This window comes from Eutrigla gurnardus, assembly GCF_963514095.1.
Source record: "Eutrigla gurnardus genome assembly, chromosome: 9".
Lineage (NCBI taxonomy): Eukaryota > Metazoa > Chordata > Actinopteri > Perciformes > Triglidae > Eutrigla > Eutrigla gurnardus.
Window position 1 is genome coordinate 8,525,622 of NC_139923.1, and position 13,152 is coordinate 8,538,773.

General features: G+C 41.2%; 1 protein-coding gene across 1 annotated transcript in view; it reads left to right on the top strand.

The window, feature by feature from the left end:
• Window positions 1-13,152, top strand: part of cav1 (caveolin 1) — a 481,528-nt gene that overhangs the window by 84,078 nt on the left and 384,298 nt on the right. The window lies entirely within an intron of this gene.

The following is a 13,152-nucleotide window of genomic DNA, read 5'->3' on the forward strand; positions in this document are numbered from 1 at the left end:
ACCTACAGGGGCCCACAGAGTGTCATGTGGCCCCCTGGGTCTTCACCGAGAAAAATGTCACTCACAGAGGCTCAAAGTGACGATGATGGAATGTGCAACAACTACAAAGAGACTCAAAAAATACCTCAATGACATTAACAACTACTTAAACTGATGAAAAAAAGCTGCAAGACACACAAAGAGACTCACAACGACTACACGAACGGACAATAAGCTACTACTTAGAGTCAGAAGAAAGGCCACAAAGAGACATGAAGCAACTATTTCAACAGCTCGTTTGTGGTCCCGAAGCCTGTACTTGGTCAGGATGTATCTGTTTTCTATTTCTGACAGTCCAGAAATATTCTGCCAATTCATCATCTCTTGTTAGCGACCCTAATCCTACAAAATTACCTTCTCATATGATAAAATGACACTTTATTAGGTTTTGGGGAAATTGATTTTTCCTGGATTAAAGTTGCGGTTTTAAAGTTGAGCTGAAATTTTAGAAAAATGTCTTTTTAACCCTTTCAGATCACATCCACAGTCATATTGCTCACTTATAACAAAATATGACTCGCACTTGTGTCATCTTGTAACGACTCATTTTGACCAGAAATTTTAACAGTTTGAAAAAAAAAGAAAAACCACTAAACTTCTTGTTAGAATTAACAAAAACCTTTTGGCTTGAAATGACTACGACATTGCAACAACACAAAATTAAGGTTGAGTCAACCACGGTGGTTCAGCCCACTCCTCCGCTATGTGGAGTTCAGATTTTCTCAAAGCAGATTTCAGAACGCTGTTTCATTGTATGTGAACGTAACTCATTGGACACAGCACTGCTTGTTATGGCCAGATAACCTCCCAACCTAATTTGTCTTTTAGTTTTTTTTCAATCGCGGTTTTCTTTGCAATCTAATTTAATTTACTCTGATTGGCGATCGGAGAGCAGTGTGTGTGTGAGAGACTGGTCCGAGTGTGTCTGAGAAGGGAGAGTCTCACTTACCAACTCTAGTCATTGCAATGTTCTTATCTTCTTTACTTCAATAAAAAAAAGCATTTATGGAACATAAAATGTGAAAATGAAGTATTTTCAACATTTAGCTCTGAAATAGACAGTTAAGATTATAATATCATCAGTAATATTGCAGAACAAAATTTAAATATTAAACATAAGTGCTGAACATCCCTGCATTTATTTAAGACTGTTTCCTTTTTGTCGTACACATGCCCTTCACACAATGCAATGTTACATTGAATGCACCTTTCAAATATGTCTATAGGGTTTGGAGATTTTATAGAACAGCATGATTTAAACTTAAAATTTAAAATGTGTGATGATCAGGAGTTGAAATGAACTGAGAATGTGTGTTGACGTCGGTTCCCTAAAATTAAATTGTTGTGCTATCGTGAAATATCCAGTCAAGACTCCAACGTTACTCAGTTGTTCATCATTCACCAAAATAAAATAGATAATTATCAAGTTTATTTTCACTGTGCTGTTTTGGGAATGCATGTCGCCTGGCTAGCTAGCTAGTTAGCCGATGCTAACTGCTGTTGTTGGTCATGTTAAAGTGGACGTGTGCTGGTTGATTGATCAAGGCACCAGCGGATGTACTGGATGAACTGTGTTTGAAACGTCCCGCTCAGCTGTGAGTGTGAAGCCAAACTCACACCTCGGTGGAGGGGGATGATGTGGGGGCGGATTGGAATGGGCCTGAGACTGGGAAAGTAGTGTATTTTATTATGCCCCTTAGTCTAGGAATGACCTGCAGGCTATACTCAACCTGGAGTCCTGCCTTCCTCTCACCTGTTTTAACCAAACTCGTATCGCTACAAAGCAAAACTATTTTGTTCTGTTTATGTCTGTATGCATACACCATGTGTGTTTATTTAACCTCCTCTGTTGATGATGCATAGACAGCAGTCTGTACTCTCTACAGAATAAAAAACATCATGATGGTTTTGATTCTGTTCTGTATCTTTTGTCTTTTTTGATACTAATAGCTTTTTGTATACTTTTGTGTGTCTGAAGCAGTGTTGACCTGTTGTCTGTGTGTAAGCAGCCAACTCACTTAACTGCCTATCAAATCTACCCTGGGGTATAAATAAAGTTACCCAACCTAAGCTGTAACATATTGTTTCATGCTCTATTGCATGAAGGATATCAACATGCGTTCGCCTACTTGGTTTCATGTTAAAAATATTCTGTCATTGAATCTTGTAAGTTGTTCTTACACCGTTCCAGAAACCCATAAAGATGATTTGACATGAAACAGCTCTGCACTGTGAAACGGGGCCCTCCCCTATTGTGTGATGAGTGAGTGACTCAGTAACTGAATGAGTCAGCAGGTCAAAACATCAATGGGTGTTTTAAACTGTCAAAATGTAGCACATTGTGACGAAGACTAATAATAGTGAGGAATTAAAACGTAAAAAAAGTTCAATGAGTTATGTGATATCATTCAGTTTGTGCAGCATTCCAGTTTATGTTTAGGAAACAGTTTCATAAAGTATGTTTCATAAACTCTTTTGTTACCTTTAAGAAACCACTGTATCTGCCCTGCTCACTATAATGCAAATACATTTGGACTCATTTTACGGGTGTGTTATTTATCGTCACTGCTTAATGTTGATTTCACAAGACCTAATTGTATTTAATGTAATTTCCTGTTGTTCTCCCTCCATAATTTCAACCCGTGGTAGATTGGTCATGTTTCATGTGACGGACGTGGGATCTGTTGAAGTTGAACCATCAAGGAACTCATTTTCAAGATATCATATCGAACAAGCATCTTCCTTTTTAAAATGTATTTTTTACAACTTGTCATTATCAATTTAGACGTAATTGTCTACTGCGATATATGATTGAATCATGGTGTGTCTCCATTAAACGATGATGCATACATGACGGAGTTACAACGTGATACACAGTTTAGATTGTTGTTAATGATTTGTGTGTCTCTTGTTTCTTTCTGTGTTGTATATATAATCTTTGAGTTTCTGGCTTTAAGGAGGCAGATTGTATTTACCGTGCCTGAGGGAAACTTTGTAATGATAGGATTCCTTCACCAAGCATTTGGCAGAGGTTCACTCGGCGCCTTCAGGGGGAAGCAAACTGGTTTGTAGGTGCTTCAAGCACAGTCCTGTCACTACCTGCTTGTCAGGGGCTCATGAGAGAAGAATGAGGTGTGTTGCAGCTGATTTGAATATAGTATCTTTAATGACCAACTTTAAAACTAATAATTAATGATGAGAGGCTTAGTTGTTTACCTTCCTACACGGAGAAATGCCACCCACATACCTCTCACGTACTGCTACTGTCTGACAGGCATGATTGCATAATGCTTATTTCGCGAATCCGTCTGTAGAATACTACGCCTCCACTGATATTTATCAATGAATGTAATCCAGACAAGCGAGCAGCCGGATTTCCTGTACTTACGATGCAAGTCCTCTGTGGAATGTCTAGAGAATCTGGCCCCTGTGCCCACAGCAAAGCTGCATTAATGGATTTTTGGTCACTTGGGCCGAGATAGAAATCCCCCCTCCCCCTCACACATCACTTGACCCAGCGGACGTGTATGATGGACTTCGTATCCATAGCGACCCAGTCCCCTGCCTGGATTTCCTCTTATCTTCTTATTTCGCAGCATTCAGGACTCTTCTCGGCGTCGGTGGAGAGCGTTAGAGCCCACGTGGCGGTGTGACCCTCAGCCAATAGGCAATACACATGCGGGCCGTTCTCATGGACGGACACAAAGAGAGCAGACAGGCCAAGGCAGGAACCTGCACCTTCCTGTGGGTGTGTGAGGAGGTGTGGATTTGAAACAAATGGTTACTTTTTTTTTAACTTTTGTTCATCTAATATGTCACATACTGTGCGACTGAATCGTGGTTCCTGCAGAACACAGTTTCATCCGGATCATGTTGTCTCTGCTGCTGTTTGTTCTTTGTGACAGCTTCATAGAGCAGAGGAGGAGAAACTGGACCTCAGCCTCCATTGAACAGCGTCTTTACCATAATGACCAGTTTCTATTTCCAGTTCATGGTTCACTGAGTGTGTACATTATTACGTGTCTCTGTTCTCTAAGATTGTGCTCAACAGTATTCTCTTTATAATAAACAATAACATTCCGACTTGGCAAGCAACAAGACAAACTCCATATTACACCTTTAAATAATGTTTTCAAGTGCTACTTGAACTGCAGTCGCCACTCCGCATCGCGCTGCACAAACCTCAACCACGCCCATAGCTGTAAATAGCTCCTCACAGGATGTAGATCTCTCCATTTACAAACAAGTTACTTTCAGAATGACAATGTGGATTCTCCAATCTGCATTTACAATCACACAGCGCATTGCCTTAAAATGATTGAAGTGATTTATATTTGAAAAAGGCCAACGCTGCAGATTTTGTAACACGAAAAAAAAAACCTCAGCATATGAGGATTTTAGCACATTTGATTACAGATTTTAGCACATTTGATTACAGATTGAAGTAATTGTGTAAATAATTGGTATTATATCAGACTGTCACTGTCAATGTCATTGTCCTACTTGTAAATACACTTGTATTTACATCTGTACATAGTATTCAAATGTTTACCTTTATTCCATTATCCTTGTTTTAGCTGTTTGTCTATTTCTGTGTATTTATTGAGAGCGACAAAAAGCCAGAGTTCTGTGAATCTGTAACACTTACTTGGCCAATAAAGACAACATTCTGATTCTGATTAAGCAGCATAAGCAGACTGCCATCTCGCCTGTTATGTGCGTTATGCCCTAAGTGCTGTCTTTTCTGAAGAAAGATGTGTAGGACACAAGCTTTCCTCTGCTTTGATGTCCTGTTCATGCACTATAGGAGCAGCAGACACACATAAGGTCACAGCCAGGCCCTGATAAGACACATCTGCAGGATGATTTGGATGCAACATGAGCGAATGTATGCATTCCTGGGAACACAGCCTCCCTTCTGCTTGTAAAATTGTCAAAGCTCACATAAAATTTATATTACATTAAGTAGGCTATACATTATGACACAGTGTTGGTATATATGTTATATGATCCTCATCTGAAAGGAGGTGTTTTTTTATTTCCAGTAGTTCACCTTATCACATCAAATGCCGCCACCAGCAGGGAGTTTCACAGGCTGATAGTGGAAATCAAAAAGAGAGGCCTCCCTCCGCAACATGCACACACATGCACGCACACACACACACACCCACACACACACACACACACACAGCTATACAGTACGCTGCTTCAGGCTAACAGAGTTTATAAAAAATGTCTGAACACCTCACCTTTCCGACACTGAAACTCATTCATAGCGGATCAGAAAAAAAATGGTTAAAAAATGGTGATGTTAAGGGACAGATTGTTAGTGTTGCACCACTTCTTCTCCCTATGAGACAGCTCCTTGTTGTCCCCTGATAAGGCTGACTACTACTTTATGATGTGGTTCGAAGTGAACAGAAGCGGACTCTGGACTCATCCCCGAGGGAAACGGCGCTCAGTGAGATGGCGTTGGCAGCGTTAATAGATCCTGCACTGCCCAGGTCAAGTCCAGAGATGCACACAGGCAAGCTTTACAGTAAGAAGGCCCAGACTCAGGTGGAAGGCATAGCCCGCCAGGAATTAGACTGCAACCTGATCCAATTATCTTTGTGATCTTCAAAGTCATGATTTAGTGAATGATTTGGGAATGTACTTGTATGTTTATACAGCGCAGCCAAATGGATTCAGTCTTGTAGATATTTGCTGTACACCGGTTTGCATGTTTTGTGTTACACTGAATGTCTGAACTCATGACACGGAGACTTAGCCTTAATTTACTCAAGTGCTGTTACTCAAGACGCCGTCTTTGGTCCCAGTCTCGCAGGGCTGGAGCCTTCAGTGGCGCTACAATCTACTCATTCATCTGTCCTTCCACAGAGACATTTCATTGTAAATATAATTGTGTGCATTCCTTATAACCTACTTTCTGTCTCGGCAGGAAAGAGGAACCGACAGTGTCCGATACGAGTCGAGTGGCAGGATTAACTGCTCAAAAATAAACCACGCTACCTCCAGGGCAGGGCAGCAGCAGGTCTTAGAATTCCAGCTCTGCAGCAGTGTTCAACACTGTAATTGGCCCCAGAGGGTTTTGGATTTAGGTGCATGACCGACTCCCCCAAACTAAATATAGATTATTACTGTAAGTCGCCAAATTAACCAGTTTGGTGCTTTTGTACCTGTATCAATACACAACGGTTGTTGGTGCAATAGGATTAGATTGAATTACAGCGACTTAAACTTAAATAGTCATGAATATTCCAAAGATTGTGTAACCCTATTATTTATTTAACTTGGAGCCAAATTCGCTCAATAGTGCAGACTCAGGCCTGCAATTAAAACCTGTTTGACCTCCCTACCTTCAGGGAGGATACAGTGGAACTTGTGACAGAAAGATTGGCTACTTGAATTCCTGCAAAGGTTTAAGTAAAGCTTTTTTAACTTCCTGATTTTGGTTCGCACCGAATCCTGGTTCTGATTCTTCTCATTTTGTCAGTTTCCGCAGCTTTAGACATTCCTCAAGAATTCAAAAAGAAATTAAGACAACAAAGCTTGCCATGCACTATTTATTTTTATTTAATGATAGATTCATCTCTATGGGCCCTAGTTTCGTAGACCAGGCGCAGTCAGCACTCAGCGCACCTGCGTCACGCCGACGGGGTGTGTCCGCCTGGACTTTGCAAGTTTCGTGCACCACACAGGCTACATTAATTAGTGTTTGTTGTGATTATTTATTGCATTTAAATGTGCCTGGAACTGTGGAAACCTGCCTCTGAGGTCTCGGTGATGTGTACGCACTGGGCGCCGTCAGCCAAACTTCCACTCCACCAGCTGTAATTCGCCTTGAATGAATGGACTTTATTTTCGCCTTGCGCCTTACGCCAAAAGTAGACTAGGTTGGAGCTGGCGGGCTTTCGGCGAAGTCTCGGCAAGGCTTTTTGCCACGAAACTTCTGCTACGCCAAGCTGAATCTGTGACGCCTCCCCCTGCTGCGCCGCCACACCCATCTTGGCGCAGGCGAGCCACCAAACTGCCAAACTGACCGTGCGCAAGGCTGCGCGGGTCGAAACTTGCATTACGCCGGCTGCGCCACCCTCCGCCGCCCTGCGCCACGAAACTAGGGCCCAATATGACAATTTGACAAATTTTTTGAGAATATTAGACTTAGGTAGTGATTATATTGAGCTGTCAATTGTGTTTTATGTCACTTTCAAATTTAAAAAATATTGAATTTACCTTCTGCTGATTGATGAATAAAGCATTTTCCTTTGCTTTACAGGGGCACAAATGCACTTTTATACTTTATACATTTTGTGGACAAGCTTTGTTAAACCTCAAGTGGACATTCCAAATTGTGCTTTAATGTCTACTAGAGTATGTTAAATATCTCAAGATTGGCTTTATTTACCTCCTCCAGACGCAGTTGTGGCGCCACAGCAGCTTGTGGGCTAACTTGTAAGATAAACAACAACAAAAAAAGGTTTTATTGGCCCATATCACTTCACTATATAATCTTCCTCTAAAACCGATTGCTCTTGCTGCTTTGCTGTTTTTATTTGGCTAGTAAACCAGGGGAGATGCATCATCAAAGGTATTGTGAAACTAGTAAAGTTGTAAATAGCAGTTACCAAGATGATAAAAGAGCACCCAGTGAAGTGACACAAAATCCTTCATAAACATATGCATCCTGTCCATTAATGTACGCTGTCAGAACGGATGCTACACACTCAATTCTTTCAGTCAGGAGGGCAATAATTCAGTCCAGTAACAGAAGTGGTGTTACAAGGTACAATAAATAAATATCAAATTCCATAGTGGGAAGAAATATGGTATCCATCCACTATCCATTTTTAAAGGTCCCATATAATACTGTTTTTCATCAATTTCACACAGCTGTCAGAGGTCCAATAACACTGTGTTCGATATGCATTGCCCCAAACCCATCTGTGGTCCTGTATTTCAGCTGTCTAAAAGTTGCTCAAATGAGCTCTGCTGAGAACAGGCTGCTTCTGTGCCTGCACCTTTAAATGCTTATGAGCTCTGTCTGTCATCGCCTACTTGGAGAGCGACGGAGACGATGCTGCTTAGCGGTAGCTTGTGTCAATGTTTACGTGGATGTATCGCTATGGCTGTCCTATGTGGCTCAGGTGAAGTTGCTGGGTCCCGTATGTTGGGACAGATCCTTTTATGAGGGTCAGTGTCGAGGCAAAGCCGGCTTTGTACTGACCCTCGTTACTGAAGCAGTCCGATGTGAAGTGGTTAGCACACACATACAAGCTAACATGGACCGTAGCCGGCACATTGTCATTACAAATTAAATGCAACCACTGTCTCTTCTGTTCTTCTGTAGCTGGGACAGAATATAAGCACTTATGTTGATTTGTACAACCAACAACAGAGCAATCTGCATGTCTAGCTCTGAGCGACAACATTGTGAAACACCGCTATAATAATAAATAATAATAATAATGAATTTTATTTGTAATGCACTTTATATTGAGCAAACAATCTCAAAGTGCTACATAAAAAAGAAAAGTAAAAGTTAAAATTTGGAGAGAGAGCGTCTCTCCAAAGGAAACAACTAATGAAAGGCTTTTTTAAAAAGGTAGGTTTTTAGGCCTTTTTTAAAAGTGTCCAGGGTCAGTGGTGCTCTCAGGTGGTCAGGGAGAGCATTCCAAAGACAGGGAGCGGCGTGACAGAAAGCTCTGTCTCCCATGGTTCGGAGTTTGGTCCTTGGGATCTGCAGGAGGTTTGCCTGACCGGAGCGGAGGTGTCGTGAAGTGGGCTGAGGGGTGATTAGCTCCTTCAGGTAAATAGGAGCATTACCATGGAGGCACTGGTGGGTCAGTAGGGAAACCTTGTATTCAATCCTGAATGGGACAGGGAGCCAGTGGAGGGATTTGAGAATTGGTGTGATGTGGTCAAATTTTCGTGTCCTTGTAAGGATCCGGGCAGCACAGTTTTGAATGTATTGGAGTTTTTGGATGTTTTTGTTGGAGATCCCGGCAAGAAGAGCATTACATTCAGCTATCTCACTGCTATCCCACCGCATCACACACTGAACTTCACCTTGATGATGAACGCCCCCTCTCGGATATCTCCTATCGTGCAGAGGAGTTTGGTCTATGCAAATGACTCCTTTCATTACGTAACGACGGGAGCTGAATCTGAACACCCTGTAGGAGCGCCATTTTACCAGAGGGAGGGCTGCAGAGACCATGCAGGAATTGCTTGTTTTCCTCATTCTGGGAGTTGATAGGCTCAGGGAGGACCAGTTTATAGATGTAGAGACCAGAGAAAACCTGTTTTTCATAATATGAGACCTTTAAAGTAAAGTATCTTAAAACCCACCTGTACTCCTTGGCTTTTAACCTTGAGACTTTCTTCTTATTTTATTGTACAATTTGTATTGTTTTACATCTTGTATTATTTTATGTGTCATGTCTAAGGTTTTATATTTTTTTATCATTATTATACAGCACTTTGTTTCAGCTGCTGTTGTTTTTAAAGTGCTTTATAAATAAAGTTGAGTCGAGTTGAGTTGAGTTGAGTAGTAGGGGGAAATAAAAACAACTTACAGTTTTTCTCAGTCGCTTTGGTGCTTTTCTCAGATCAGAATGAAAATTCTCATAACTATTATCTCAACCTCCACAACATTTAGTCATTTGTGCACATCATAGTAGCGATTTCTCCTTCCTCTGAACAAATTGCAAATGCTCTTGGACATGTATCAGTTGCTTTCATACAATTCTCTGCTGTTTTATTACATTATCATTTGCTTATGTCATGTCAGTCAAAATTAACTATACTTATGGATGCTAAAAAGTCGTTTCCAATAAAACTAATAGTCTTCATTTCATTGCTTGAGTCATTACATACAAAATGGTTGAATTAGTTATCAAATTATACCTTTCTTTATCATTTTTTCCTGGAAATGTCTCCTAAATTGAACAATTGCTCTCAGGTGAACTTTAGCTTTCACTCACGAGGAGGTGTGTGAAGTATTAGTTGTAACCAATTGTGACACGGCACATTAAATTGAGGTCATAGAGAAAGCATAGCGGGAAATAGGCATGAAAGTGGGGAAACGTAAATGCAATGCACCTGTTATGTGTGTTAATTTTCCTCTGTGAAAAGGTGGTATGATGGTGGTTATTTTACAGTTTTTCTCCATTGGTTTGGCTCTTTTCTTGAAACAGAAATTACATTCTCAAAACAACATGGACAAATCTCCAAACCACTTGGCAATTGCTCACAACAGAATTGCATTTCTCATTCATTAATCAAATTGCAATTGTCTTAGTACATTTCTCAATATCTCATTACATCTTTGCAAATGATTAAGTACAGGTAGCCTATAGCACAATTTCCAAGTGAATAGAGCTTGTTGATCTAAACTAATTGTCGATTCTCAGTCTAATGGTTGTTCTCTTCAAAACATGTCAGCATCATTTCATTGTGTAAGTCATCACTTGCACAATAGTCTGGTCAATTGTCAAAATTAGTCAAGAACAGAATACCATGAATACCATATATGAATCTCTTGGAGCGTTTGATAAATTGAGTACAGTCATTGACAGTCAGGTGAAACTAGAACTTGACTAACGAAGGAGGAGTTTCACTCATCTCAGATGACCAATCAAACCGTATGTTTAGTTACCTGACAGGTGCTGTCTATGATTGTGAATGCTGCCAAACATATACAGTATATATATAAAGGTTGACCAGGACCAGTACCATTTCTGAACATGGAGGCACCTGGCCAAGCAAATGAACAAGGGCAACTGCCTGCTCCATGAAGAAAAAGAGGAAGAGGAAGAGGAGTAAGGGTGCGTGGTGGTGGAATAGGGGGAAGAGGCCGAGGAGCACAAAGACACCATGTTGTCCCGGATGAAATTCGGGCCACAATTATAGACCATGTTGTCAACCACCATCTCACAATGGTGGAGGCAGGTCGCAGAGTGCAGCCTAATGTGCCTCGCTCTACAGTCTCCTCCATCATCCAAACCTTTTGCAGGGAAAACAGGTGTACTCATATCAGTCAATAATTGAACTATATTTTGTATACTGTAGGACTGTAGCAAGAAATTTGCATTTACCTATTCATTTAGTGTGTGTGTGTGTGTGTGTGTGTGTGTGTGTGTGTGTGTGTGTGTGTGTGTTTTATAGCCCTGCAATAATGTACCTCAATGGGATACAGTAGTATTCCAGTCACTGTTCAGTGATGCATTAGAATAGTGGTAAAAAGTAAAGCAACAATACAATTTCATTGGTAACTTCTATAAGAAATACATAAGACATACATTACGAATGGAGTGTTGTCCTTTGAATTCTATGTTTGAACGACAACCTGACACGGGTGGCTACTCTTACCGTAATATCCTATTTTTTTTTTCAGTTTTACACACAATTGTATTCTGTTAGCTAGACAAAAAAACGAGTACAGTAACCAATGTCAATGAAGGACTGGGCTAAGACTTAGTGGTGGACATGAGGGATATTTCAATTGTCCTCTGCCATAGTGACAAAACGTCTAAACATTTTGACTTGCAGTGCTTACACAATGCCAAAGGGATGATGCATTTTGGGGGCACTGACTATTTATATGAGAAAGAAATTTGATTTTGACACATGAGCGAACTGTTTTGGGAGAGATATGAGCTTTTGCAGGTGAACCATGGTGTTGTGCTGAACCATCCAGTTTTTTTTTGGCAAAAGCACCAAGAGTGTTGAGAACGTCCGGTCTGTTTCGAGAAATGAGCCAAAGCAATTGAGAAGGATCTTTTGTCTTTTGGGGGCACTGACTATTTATATGGGAAAGGAATTTAGTTTTGAAGCATGAGTGAACACTTTTGGGAGAGAAATGAGCTTTTGCAAGTGAACTATGGTGTTGTGCTGAACTGTAAGACTGTTTTGCCAAATGATCTTAGAGTTTTGAGAATGTAATTTCTGTTTCAAGAAATGAGCCAAACCAATGGAGAAAAACTGTAAGTTAGGCTCCTGTCTTCCCGTGCGTCGGTGAAGGCGCACCAAAAACCTTTTATTTAGGGAGGGGTGCGCCGGGGCCGGAGGCGACCAAAAAAACGGAATCTAGGGAGTAGTGGGAGTGTGTGAGCATGGCGCCAGCATTGTCTGCAGCTACTGATACATAAATAAAAACATTCCTTCGATTGGCGTAAAAGGCCGAAATCGCGTCTGGGGAGTGATAACATGAACTTTATTTTTCTTTCATTTACTTTTGGTTCTCCTGTTTCAGTGCGCCACCAAGAAGCGGGCGCATCATGCTGGGATTCCCGGATTACACGTCGGCTCGAAACATTTTGCGGTTTTTGGGTTAGGCATACCCGGCCGTGTGATTGCAATCTTCTTTTTGCCTATTTTCTTTTGTGGATTATATTTTTTTGTTTCCTGGACAGTGGATTATTCCGAGGCAGCGGTCCCCCGAGAGCTCCGGGATTGGGACTCTGTTGCGCCAGGTTTGGTTGCGTTAACGTGGACTCAGTTTAATTCGTTTGGTGGACTGCACGAGTGCTGGGGAACTGGGGATTATATGTATGCAATACCTTGTTTTGGGGGAGTGTTTAATACAGGCGCCGAGCGCGCGTAATGGACGGGATGTGGCGACGTGTCGTTATTGTTCTTACGTGGTCTCCTGAGTTCCATTATTAGGGAGGCAGGCTTCGTCTAGTAGGGACGAACGAATATTATTTCTTCTTCAGGCATTGGACGTTTTTTTTATTTGTTTATTTACATTGTAGAGGGTACCACCTGTCTAATAGTATCGCTTTCATCCCAAAATAATCTTTTGTGCATATTAACGTCTCAACTAAATACATATGGTTGAATTGTTATACAATGACAAGCCACTTGTTCACAGTCACTCAGGGATGAATCCCATGAACCCTCACTTGGCAAGCATATATGAACCGAGCAGGACATAGTGTGGACCATTTCTACAATTCTGTGACACAGAAATGGAAGGTCAGCATCATGGAAGAGGGTTGATGATTCGGGGAGGAAGGGGACAAAACAGAGGAAGAGGAAGAAGAGGCCAAATACATCGGCAGATTCCTAATGAAATTAGGGCTACAGTTGTGGACCATGTTGTCAATC